General features: G+C 34.0%; 1 protein-coding gene across 1 annotated transcript in view; it reads left to right on the top strand.

The window, feature by feature from the left end:
• LOC120774603 overlaps positions 1-12,980 on the top strand; it is a 439,267-nt gene that overhangs the window by 297,726 nt on the left and 128,561 nt on the right. The gene's annotated exons all lie outside the window — the stretch shown is intronic.

Raw genomic sequence — 12,980 nt, 5'->3', positions numbered from 1 at the left:
ACCACGTCTTGTTGGAACCAGATGTTGTCAATATCAACTTCTTCCAATTGCGGCCATAAAAAGTTATTTATCATCGAACTATACCGCTCTGTATTAATTTTAACGGTGCTACCAGTTCCATTTCGAATGAAGTAAGGATCAATGTTTCCATCAGACCAAAAGCCATACCAAACTGTCAATTTAGATTTAGAATCAACAGTTTTGTTTATTTACCGCACCATTTAAATGAAAGTGAGCCTCATCGGAGAAGATAATTTTCTTTAAATAAACGTTATCGTTTCAAGTTGTTCCCCAACAAAATCAGCAATTTCACAATCCTTATAGTAGTCTAATGACTTCAAATCCAAATCATTTCTCAACATCCGCCAAGTTGTGATCTGAAACAGTTCCAACTCTTGAGAACGTCTTGGAATCGACAAATTGCGGTCTTCAGCAACAATTGCCTGAACGGCAGCAACACTTTCATTACCTCGACATAATCTTTGTCTTATTGGCACTTGACCATTATGTATTTTTGATTTTCGAAAAATGCGGGCATCACGAAAATATACTTTACGCTACAGAGTGGCTTAAAAATCAAAGTTATTGTCAAACGAAGTTATCGATTATTACCTGAGAAATGTGTCGAAAAAGGTCAGGTAAAAATTTATTAATTTCGTTTATATTTTCAAGACTACTTTCTGTATCAACTTTAAACAGTATGTGGAGATAATACTTTAAAAAGTAAAGGTTTTGATTACTAAGTACTTATTAGCGTAGCTTAAAATTTTCGGAGAATATTGTCAAATATACATACTCGTATGTACATTCAATAGCTATCAATGTTTTTGGAATTCGCAAGTGGAGACAACCCCTTAGTAAGCACGATTACTTTTGCGCCTCACTGTACACACCCAAACATACATACATATGCGTGTGCGACCAACTCTTTTTTAAATGTACATAAATTGGCGTATTTATTTAGTCAATCTACATGAATTTATGCTTTCCGTTATGCATGCTCCACTTTGCTGCCGCCACCCCACCGCTCCCTGCTGTCCTTCAATTTATACACGGCATTTCGATTGTTATTTATTTGGTAAATATCATATTGGCATATTTTTTCCTGCTTCCGCTCCCACCACCGCTGCTGCTGCCGGCAATGTTAAGAAAGTTGCTTTCGCTGATTTCCAGGATGTGGCCATGGGCGAATCTTCGACATGAAAATGTAAACAAAGTACGATAAACGTGGCGAAAAACACGCCGAAATTACGCGCTGGCGTACTTTCGGCGAGCGGGAGCGCGCTTTTTCAAGTGTGTGTATATAAGTGTGTAAAAAATATAATGTATATGTATATGAGTGTATGAGTATGGATCAGCGCTGGTGCGTACACTCGTTGCTCTGGTGTTGCTGCTACAATTTATGCGCCACACAGTGTTTCTGTTTTCATATTTGCTATTTATTTGCGCTTATGTACATATGTATATGCATGCACACTTTCACTATTTGCTTTTTTCTGGTTGTTGCCTGAATTTTAATGTACTTACTGTGGCATTTAAAAGTCATAAATCATGATTTTTCCGCACAGCCACTTCCTCCACAGCCTGACTCTCCAAAAAGCACAAGAAATTAGCAAACTGTACGCTCATGCATATGTATATACATATGTATGTATGTACGATAGGCTTAAGGCCTGCTAGAGTTGCTTAGCCCAATAGTATTCGCTTTACATGTCTGTATGTACATATATCTTCATAATAATTTTGACTTTTTTCGAAAATAAGTTGCAATTTTTTGAATTTATGATTTTTTCCTTGTATTGGTGAACATATATTGTTTTTGAGAGGGTAAAAAAATATAAAAAATCGGTGCTTGCATATATGTATGCACGCATAAAATATGCATACGCACACTTCGAAACATTTTTTCAAACATTTTTGAATTCCTCGAATTTTCCATTAGAAAGTTTAACGACCTTAATTAGCTCACACTGACTTGTTCGCCTGGGGAATAACGATAAAATATGAGCATAAGCGCATAATTTACATTGAGAATTCTGCTGAATTATTTAATCTACTTTTACATGTAGGCGTGTGCGGAAACAGCAAGAAGAAAATGCAAAATAATATTAAAATTTCACAAGCTAATTCCGAAATTATTTGAAGTTATTTCAGATTTTGATTTTATTTGTGCACAGATCGCTAGAGAGCGTAATAACTTTTCAATTTTTTTGAATCATCGTTATTAAGCTGTCTATTTTTGTCTTTATTTTAACTGTGTTGCCTACTTTTAGGCTGCATCGATTTCAATACAGTACAGGGCTTTCGCTGTTATTTTAAGTTTTTATGAGAATAATAATGAAAACAAAACCTTGTTAATAATTACTAACATAACTTCTATGTAAGCAGAATATATTTAAAAAAAATTAGGACTATGTAAAATATTTCATAGTTTATGAAAAGTGCGGAGAGAAACGGAAATGACTTAATTCCACTTATATTTGTACATAACTACCTATGCCAGTACGCTCTCCCACAGTTGTGGTAAAAATAATGGTATTAACTCAAGCCTAAAAGAACAAATATTTCCCCATATCAGAAACAGGACACTGCCGGTCATACTACTATGAGCAAACAGTAGTAAGAGTTTGTTCTTAATTTTAAAATTCTTATTTATTCTTCAAAATTAATTTTTCAATCTTCGAAACAGTTGTCAAAGTTAATTTCCGGTACAACACTCACTCTATCCACCACAGCTAAATACTTGGGGGTGGAGATTGACACCAAACTCCTGGAAAATAAATATAAAAAAAATAATTAACAAAGCATACATGGCCTACTATACTTGTAAGAGAATCGTCAACAAAAATGGGGGCCTCAAACCAAGTATAATCATGTGGATGTATACGGCTGTCATAAGACTATACTTACATATGGAGCTCTGGTATGGTGGCCAGCGCTAAACAAACAATACAACATTAAAAAATTAAATAGTTTATTATACAAAGAGCAGCATGTGAGGGTATTACTGGTGCAATCAGGTCATGTTCGACTGATGCGCTCAATGTGTTCCTGCGTCCACTACCAATGGACATTTTTATTCACAAAACAGCAGCTATTGAGGCGATAAGAATAAAAGAATTGGAAGGTTGGAATCAGCAGAACTACGGACATAGTGTAATCCTAAACAAGCTCACCATTAGTAAATCAGACTACATTCTCCCAAAGCTGGATTTCAATACGCACTTCCAGGTGAGGATACCATCTAGACGAGAATGGAGAAGAGGTTCAATAGGAGAGGAGGATACCATCTCAGTCTATACCGACGTTTCCAAAATGGACTGCGGAGTAGGCACGGGGATATACTCCGCTGATCTAGGCATATCTCTCTCTATACGTCTACCGAACTCGGCTAGCATCTTCCAAGCAGAAGTACTAGACATAGAAAAAGCCTGCGAAGTTCTATCAGAAAACCACGGGAATATACATAAAGCAACTATATTTACGTATAGCCAGGCGGCGCTCCTGGCCTTGTCTTCACCCATGACAAATTCCAGCATAGTTGACAACTGCAAGAGAGCACTAAGCTCAATAAAAGACAAGCTCCAACTAGACTTGATCCGGGTTCCTGGCCACAGGAACATTTTCGGTAACGAAAAAGCAGACGAGTTGGCAAAGGCAGGAGCTTTCCTCAACGAATGCGAGGCGGAGATAATACCAAGCCCGCTAGGATCGATCAAAGGAGAGATCAATAGACAATTTCAATAAGTTGCAAATAACAGGTGGAAAAACATTACAAAATGCGTCATAACTAAACAATTATGGCCAACATATGACAGGAAAAGAACCAACGACTTATTAAATAGGTCAAGAAAAAGTATCTACAAAGTAACAGCTACCACAACAGGGCACTGGCCATTTGGGGAACATGCGTCCAAAATGGTTATGCCCTACAACGACATTCGTCGAGGCTGTGGAGTAGGAGGGAACAAGGATACAATCTTCCACTTTCTTTGCGAATGCCCAGCTCTTACACAGATCCGACAAAAAACACTTGGAATCCATCAAGCACCAAACCTTGAATGGATTTCCAAAGCATATCAGACATAAGTAGTTCATCGAAACCTCAAAATGGTTTGAGAGAGAAGGTGAAATGTAATAGCAGATACAGGAGGTTCTACAAATAGTGTATCAAAATGGCACATCAAGTGCTAATTGAGCCCGACAGGGCTGCACTCCTACCTACCTACCTACCTAATTTCCGGAATAGACTTTAATGCGCGATTCACGTTTAATGTCTTCAATGGACTCAAAACGGTTTCCTTGGAGCAGTTATTTGAATTTGCTGAATATCCAGGAGTTACATTGAGCTAAGGCAGGCAAATACAGTTGTTGCGGCACGATATAGGTTGATAATTTGGTGAAAAACAGACGAAGAATAAATTCAATATGCGACGGTGCATTATCGTGCTACAAAAACCTGGAGTTGTAGGCCCATAATTCCGGTCTCTTCTTACGAATAGCTTCGCCCAAACGACGCACCACTCTCAAATAGTATTCCTTGTTGACAATTTGGTCGTTTGTAATGCATCCAGAGTGCACCACACCTCGATAATCGGAGAAAACTGCCAACGTTACCTCGATTTTTAACTTGCCTTGACGTGATTTTTCGACATCGGCACACCTTTGACACGATATTCGGCCGATTGATCATCTGTTTCCGAATCGTAAGCATAGATACAAGACTTGCCGTCACTAAAACGACGTTTCTTGACATCCTGAAAATCGGAAAGCATTGTTTCGTGCATTTCATTGATCGTGTTTTCACTTTTCGTAGGCACAAATGATCTTCTCAAGCACCAATATCTTTATTTGAATGATATGTTTATCATCAGTTGATGTTTATGGCCGTCCTGGTCGCGGTTCGTCGTCAATTCGTTCTCGACCGTCTTTGAATAATTTCTACTATATTTTTCTTTTAATTATTTATAGTGTCTTTGAGTGTGGAACGCTTTCGTACCTTTTATCGGTGTTCGCTCGCAAAGAAAAACTTCGTGAATGATATGCTTTACTTAGAGATAACAATGATATTAACTAACTCATTCCTTCTCCCTTTATCACTCATCAAAATTTTGGCGATACTGCCTGTTGTGACCTTCCTCAACGAGATCGCTGATTTGGACTCGTACGCTTACGATTTAGCCCACTAGTTGATTTGCCGTTATATTTACCAAGGTAGCAATGTTATATTTTTAAACAAGAAACAATGTTTTATCAAACGAAAAAATTCATGTATTACAATCTAGACAGAATTAGCTGCGATAATGCTTCTTTGAGACCAATGCCTTAAGATCTATTAAGAGGAACAGATACTTTTTCATGGTAGAGTATAGAGAATACGAGAGTGGTTTCACCTAAATAAATAAGCGTTATTTAAGGGCCTTGACATTAACAGCTAGAAATGTTACTGGTAGCAGAGGAAAAAAAAGGAAGCCGGTCTCCACTTATGAAGTGAAGAAGATGTGTAAAGAAATATTTGATTATGATTTGTAACTTCAAAAAAGGCGATGCCACAAAATTAATTTGTATCCTCATTGGAATCATTCGTTTCGCCAAGCGATCATACTATACCATATGTTATCAATGGGCAATGGCTATGATGCGAGGCAAAAGCCCAGCGCTATAATTAAAATTTCTTCTGACTTATATCGAATTGAGCTGGGACTCGGAAGCTCATTATTATTATTTGAAAGCTGAAAATTTTAACAAGTTTTCGACCAATAAAGGCTCTGTGGGCTAATTGTTCCTGGTTTATTCACTTCCCACCTCAATATCAAGTGTCTACGTGAAAAATGGTTCTCTGAAAAAGCTATACAGCACCCGAAATCGTTTACATAATGAGATAAGCTTTTGGTTAACGTATTTACCATTTAAATATTTGTCAACTGGAACACGTAAATCCGTTGATGACTTTTTGTGGGACTAAATATAGTCGTTGATTTATGGTTCATGATGTTACTTGAGTTTTACTTCTCATCTCATAATGAAAAGACTTGCTCCGGCATAGCGTTTACAAATCGTACAAACTTCTTACCAAAATAATGCTTCGTCCTCCAAGATTCGGTTGGCATAATCGCACAGTTGAGTCGGTAATTAATAAAAAATATATACGAGTATATAGTAGACAACGCGCACCTTCAGCGACGCCGTACAGAGTGCAGCGAAGACGCGATTTCTGCTGTAGAGAAGAGTATCGAAGGAACACCGATTGGGTCCTTCTGTTGTAGCTGCGCCCATTCACTTTATGGAAGATTATGCAGAACCATCTTTATTTGCGGGCTTACAAAATCCAGCACCTGAAAGAATTGAAACCGCACGATCATCAAGCGCGAGGGCAGAGAGAATCATTGGTTCACATTACTTCAAAAATGAAGCCGATTATTATGCTAAAGTTAATGGGGAACGTAGTGTCTTGTTTAATCACATTTTCGTTTCTAAATTAATTGATCTTGTTGTGGGCAACCTTTGATTCTAACCAGACAACGTTACGTGGCCTAAAGCCCGTTGGGTGTCACTCGATAACTAATAATTAATAGAAATTATGTTTGTAAATACATATGTATATATACATATATGTGTGATGATCATCATCTCTTAAACGCTTTAGGGGTCTTATGGCTTTACGGGTTTCAACGTGTCTTGTAAAATTCTACAGATTTCCTACAGACTCTTTTAGTAAATTTTCATGTTGATCCAAGTAATAAACTTGGAGATACAAAATTGAAAACTTGTGCTCGAAACTTAGTTTTTGAAGTCGGTTGGCAAGACTTCTCGTGAACTACTAAACCGATTTTCATGAAATTTTACACAGGTCTTTGAGATACAATTCTTAAAGACTTCGACGAGGACTTTTTTTCGATTTCAACTAATAGTAAAAAAAATTACGCGAAATTTTGTCAGCCAAAAATCCTATTTTCAGTTTTTTTTCCTTTGTATAAGTTTTAAGTTAAGGTTTTACCTAAAACACCTATTTTGTCCCTTTAGATGAACTTGTAAGGAATTATTCTGCCAACGCGGGCGCGTCTTTTTTCCAAGGGTTCACCGGAAGTGGCATCGCAATGGCCGAGTTTAAAATTTTTATTTTTTCCAAAAATTTCAGAATTTCTGTAATAATAGTGCATGTTGGTAACAATGAAAAATTCTAATAAAATACATATTTCATTTCTATATGAGAAAAAAATGTTGAAAAAAGGATATTTTTACCCCATGTACCCTCTTAACTTAATTGAAAAATTATGAAACCATTTTGTAGAGTATTCAATTTTCTACACAGTCTTTGAAGCGAGATATTTTTTCAAGCATATGCTTGGAATCGAAATATGCATTTTATATCTAATAATGGGAAAAAGTGGAAACTGCGATAGCGAGCGCCTCCCAGTCATGCTTTGAGGATTTTCTTAAAGGATTCCTAGAATCGGGTTTTCAGAGTACCAAGTGAAAATTTTTTTTTGTTTTTTTGTGACTCACCCTAACGGTTATGCTTTAATTTACTCCCAGGTAGACTTAATATGGCGCCGTCGTAATGACTACATGCCGGCAATTCTCTTGAACAAATAAAAACCAAATCTAATTCGGTGCCAACTAAAATAAAGTTTATAACGCCTTAACCATCTCAACTCGTTTTAAATGTTACCAAAAACCGTTAGGTGGACCAGACTATTATAATCTCTTGCAACATTTTGCTTCCTTTACAAAAAAACTAAAAATATTTAATTGTAATTCTCAGTCAACTGAATATATTTCTGCAATTGGCACTGAAATTGTACGACGAAAATCGTGAATTTAAATTAAACACACAAGCCTATTCTTTACATAAAAATTATACAAAAATTATTAAAACCAGTATTTGTTGCTTTGCTGCTTTTTCATGCCTACCAAAACCCAAGCGCTGGCAGATTGTAATCAAATATTTAATTGCTTTCCACTTTTGTTAAATAAAACAGCATTTTTATACAGTTTCGAATTTTGTTTTCATAAATAAAAACATTTCTTCAACGTTTTATTCTTTTCGTTTTTGTAAATATTGTGTTACACGTTATTAGCGTTTGCCCATTTATTGCTCGGTTGGCGCACAAACACACAAATGTTTACAATGTCGTCGCCGTTAGTTCGTGATTTATAGTAAAACTTACAAAACTATTTTATTTACACAAATACACATATACACATACAAATATATATATATATTTAGATTTCTGATGATTTATTTGAAACAGCAGCGGTTGCATAAAAAGCTATTAAGTAGTATTGTCGAACAATTGAAAATATTTCCACTTGCAACCAAATAATTTGCATAAATGGAATTTTCGAAATTGAAAAGTTTGAAATTTCAAGCCAAAACCATCATTAACAATTTCAATAAACGCCGCATTGTATGGTTGTTGTAGTTGTTGCACAACCTTGCATATTTGATTTTCTATTTTTTCTAAAGCTACACACATGCATTTACCGGCTTATGCCGTTATTTATTCGTTAGCTTAATAAATGGCTATGCATATTTTATATTAACAGTTATATTAGTTTTATTAATTTATTTTTACATTTTGTTACTAAAAATATGAAATTGTATATTTATTGCAAATTCCTCGCTGACTAAAAAATTGTTGTGATGCAGAAAATCACCGTTAGCATGCGCTAAAATGCATTCGAAATTAACATAACTAGCTAAATTGTCTTAGTATTTGTTGGCCTTCATTAACACTGTTAAGCGCTGTTCACACCCAGACACACATTTGCAATATTGTGTATGTATGTATATTTATGTTTACATATGAATGTGTGTGCAGGTACTCGTATGTGTCGCTATTTTTGCTTTCGTGGTTAAGTTGTAACGACTCGCAAGCTGTTGCTAGCTTCGGCTAGTCGAAAATTTGAGTTTTAAAAGTTGTCGGGTGAGTGCAAACGCAGCATAAGCCCAGTTGGTTGCCCTTCTATAGCACTATGTTAAGTTAAATATTGCACAAAATTGAATATTAAACTGGTCTGGTTCATATTCTCAAGTCGCATGACTTCAATTTCTCTCTAATATGCATACTAAAGTAAAATTGAAAGCTTCTCTTTTTATATAAATTGTAAGAAATTAAATTTAATATATTTTCTGTTGAATATATTAACCAATTTTAAATTTTCGGAAAAAAAATCTCATAATAATTGGAGGCAGAAAAAAGTCAGGAAGTATGAAGAGGTTATATTCACTTGTCATTTTCAAAAAATCGCTTAAGGTTCAATTATTTATAAATCGCATGTAAATATTTTTGGAAGAAAATTCTGAAAACGTTTTGTTGATACGGCAAAAAGTTTCGAAGATATGACTATGATTTTTTTTTTAACTTAGCCGATTAAGCTTTAAAAGAGAGTTTTTTGAAACGCTGCTTTAAGAATCGGTTATACTTTCAGTCACTTCGAATAAACAGCTCAACACTAAACTTGGGTTAAAATCACATTTATAAAAATAAATAAATATTTCTCCAGATAATTTTAAGCAAAAAATTCTGCCTCACGGCCAGGCACCTTTTTATTTTTTTCGTAGGTCCTCTTAGAGATCGGTTATGGCATCAAAGTGCTCCCAAACTTTTCAAAAAGAATCACTGAATTTTAAAGAACAATAAATTCTGTAAATGTACATTATTTTTATTAAATTATGAAATAAAATGACTCTTGAAAAAACATTCATAAAAAAATACGATTTTTTCTGACCTGCAAATGGATAAAACTTCCTAGAAATAACGATACTTTTTTAAGAATCATCTTTCACTTTTAGTAGAAAAATCAATAACTTACTCTCTTATGTCTAAAGAGCGTGAGAGAGTTATTAAAAAAGTATAAGCACGTTCTAAGCTTTTACATTGTCTCGACTGTCTCGTATATACTTTGAGTTGTTGACTTATTAGAGACAAGCACTTTGGTACAAGTTTCCTTTTTTTCATTTTCCTTTAAGCTCTCACTCTATTAAGTATATAATTTTGTGTCAAGCTTTTCCTTTATTTTTGAGGCTTCATTTTAACATATGACGTTTGAAAGCCCAATTTAAATTTGTCAAAAATTTTCGCCTACATAAGCTTTCACTTCATCAAAGCTTTCACATCACCAAAGCTTTCACTTCACCCAAGCTTTCATCTTGTCGTGTTGTCTAAAGATCTCGCTTTGCATAACCTTACATTTAACCAATAGCTCTAAATAAGCTTTCCTTTTTCCAAAGCTTCCACTTTGTTTCCAACATTTGTTAACATTAGCCTTATTTCAAATTCGAACTTTTCTTTTACAGTTTTTCTTGGTTTAATGTTCGCGCTTTGATCTAAGCTTTCACTTTCTTAGTGTTTTTGTCAACCTTGTAAACGTTTTAGCTTTTATCGGTAATTTTTTCAACTTTTAAAAGCTTTGGGTTTAATCTGCCATTTTTAACACTTTTATTATGTTTGTTATTTTGGCTTTGACAAGGCTTTAAAATTTTTTAAATTTTTTCGTTTTGTTGGCAACATTCATAAAAGCCTTATTTTGAACTTCTGCTTTGTTGTACGATTAAACTTTGTTTAAAGCCTTAAAAATGTTTAAAGTTTTCTCTATTGTTTGAGCTTTTATTTTTTTCTCAACTTTAACATAAAGCTCTGAAATTATTTAAAGCTTAAATTTTAATTCTGAGAAGTTTTCACTTTCTTCTAGGCTTTCACTTAAACCTCCGACATTATTAAGCCGAAAAGCTTTCACTTTCTTCTAAACTTGCACTTAAAGCTCCGCCATTATTTAAGGCTTTTTTAATTTCTTATTTTTTCGCTTTCAGTTTCTTCAAAGCTCCCGCCTTAAATCAAAATTTTACTTTATTTGGTTTATGAGTTTGAAGTTTATTCATCATCATTTTAGGTTGTTGGACTTGCTAAGCCACATAAAACATGTTCCTAGTGGTATAACATAAAACGACTGGCGCGCTGTTGTTAACTCGGCTATAATCGCCTAAGCGGTGTCTACGCCAATTAAGAAGAAGAAGGGGTATAATATTCCTAATCAATATAGGAATTGCCTCTCGGTTAAGTTTCGAAAACTCGCTTAATAAAGTTTGTAAGCTCTCATTGTAATTGCAATGATTTTTTTGCCATTATTATTATTATTTTTTAACAAATTGTGATGTATCATGCAATAAAATAATCTACACACATATTTTCATAGATAACAGTTATATTGGACTGACTTAAATACTGCGTATTTCCGCTTAATAAATATTACTTTAGTACAACTTTCGTAGCTCTTACACATACAAATACGCCGAGTTTTCCCATTGAATTGGGCCATTTTGAATTATTAGTTGATATATACACACATTTTAAGGGCTTATTAGATTTACACAAAAATAAAAATAGTTCGGGCACAAGCTAAATGTTGGACTTAATTGTGTTGTTTGCTACTTAGTTATAGAAATATCGCTTAAAACTTGACATTTACAGTTATTTTTATACACAGAATATTGTTATAATACATAATAGATCTTATAATGCTAGTTAAATAAATGTACAAGTATATAATATATATAGATATTCACTTAAAATTAATACATACAAACTTACATAGTAAATTGTATAAATAATTACATAAAAAAAAATTATTTATTTTCATTTAAAATTAAAAAAACACATGTGTTTACTTAACACAAATAAATTTTCGATTATACTTTGCATTACATCACATTTGGTAAATATTGCAATGGCATTCGCCGTTTTGTGTCACTGTCGCGCAGGCAACGATTATTGATAAAGAACGCAAAACAAGGAAATACACGCAGGCAATCAAGTATATGTGCTGTGGGTGTGGGTGTATGTGTAATAAGCGAATTGATGCTGGCGTTCGGCATTTTAAATGCCTGGTACATGAGCACAAGCCTATCTTATGTATATTAGGGGCGTACTTAAATACGGAAGAAACAATTTAAAAAGATGTTGGAAGATTTTGGGACATTTTGACTTTGATTGTGGTTTTTGGACTTTGATTATTGTGAAATTCACAAAATTGAACACTTATTAGGGTGGTTCTAATATGTGAAACATTATTTTTAAATCGGATTGCGGAGAATTCTGCACAATAAAGTCTTGTACAATATGTATAATCACAGTTATATTAATTAGGGTGGTCCCTTATTTTAGAAGAAAACAGTTATACATATTAAAGTAGTCAATAAATCTAGAAAAAACCGCTATTTACGTAAATTTCTGTGATTTTTGAAAGCTCATCCTTACGAAACATCGTTTAGTCTTTATGAAAAATTAATAAATATATAAATTAGGGTGGTCCTTATGTATATGTGGAAAAAATATTTTACATAAATTTTTGTAAAATTTCACATTTATTTGCCTTAGTTAATCCCCTCTCAACATGAATTATTACAGTTATAGAAATTAGGGTGGTCTCTTGATCCACAAAAAGCAACAGTTTACGTAAATTTCTGTAATTTTTAAAGCTCACCCCTAGCTGACATCGTTTAGCTCTTTTACAAGATGAAAAAATTTATATACATATTAGGGTAGTCCTTATATGTTGATAAACATTTTCAGGTGAATTTCTATAATTTTTTAAGTTCACCCTAATGTAATGTAAGTTTAAATTAAAATGTGGTACACTTCGGCAGCCCAATAAATGACAAAAAAGTTTTTGGGCCTCCAGAGAAAATGTTAACTATGATACCTCTGCGGTGTACCGACCTTAATCCCCTCCGATTAGGAACAAAATGTTAATATAATAACGCCAATATTACAGGTTAGGGATTAGATATTGCAAAATATCACTAATTTAAAATTTTTTAGTACCACCCTAATATCAATAAATATAAATACATACACATAAAAGTACTTGCATACAAATTTGCATGGCAGAAACACATAATATGGTTCACATATTGTTTTCGTAAGTGTTTTACGATCTTTAAATCATTTGGAAATTTTCCGAAATAATTTCGGAGC

Source organism: Bactrocera tryoni, chromosome 4, assembly GCF_016617805.1.
Source record: "Bactrocera tryoni isolate S06 chromosome 4, CSIRO_BtryS06_freeze2, whole genome shotgun sequence".
NCBI classification, from domain to species: Eukaryota; Metazoa; Arthropoda; class Insecta; order Diptera; family Tephritidae; genus Bactrocera; species Bactrocera tryoni.
The sequence above is the reverse complement of the archived record's forward strand: the minus strand, read 5'-3'. Positions and strand labels throughout refer to the sequence as shown.